This window comes from Limulus polyphemus, unplaced genomic scaffold (genome assembly GCF_000517525.1).
Source record: "Limulus polyphemus unplaced genomic scaffold, Limulus_polyphemus-2.1.2 Scaffold2771, whole genome shotgun sequence".
Taxonomy (NCBI): domain Eukaryota; kingdom Metazoa; phylum Arthropoda; class Merostomata; order Xiphosura; family Limulidae; genus Limulus; species Limulus polyphemus.
In genome coordinates, this window is record NW_013668381.1 from 25,855 (window position 1) to 26,104 (window position 250).

The following is a 250-nucleotide window of genomic DNA, read 5'->3' on the forward strand; positions in this document are numbered from 1 at the left end:
AACTTAACAAATTGCAGGCGAAATAAGTATCTAAATAAACATAAATAAATAAATGTTTTGAGGGGGGGTAATCTGAAATTGCAACACCGGATCGGATGTAGTTTATTGGTTATTGTGTCTAGACTGTGAGTCCAAGTGTTCAGGGTTAAAATACCGTTGTTGCAAAAACGTGCTCGGTACTTTAGAGCCACGAGTACGTCATAAGAGTAATGGTTGAACCCCATCAATCGGTCAGATATGAATAACCGAA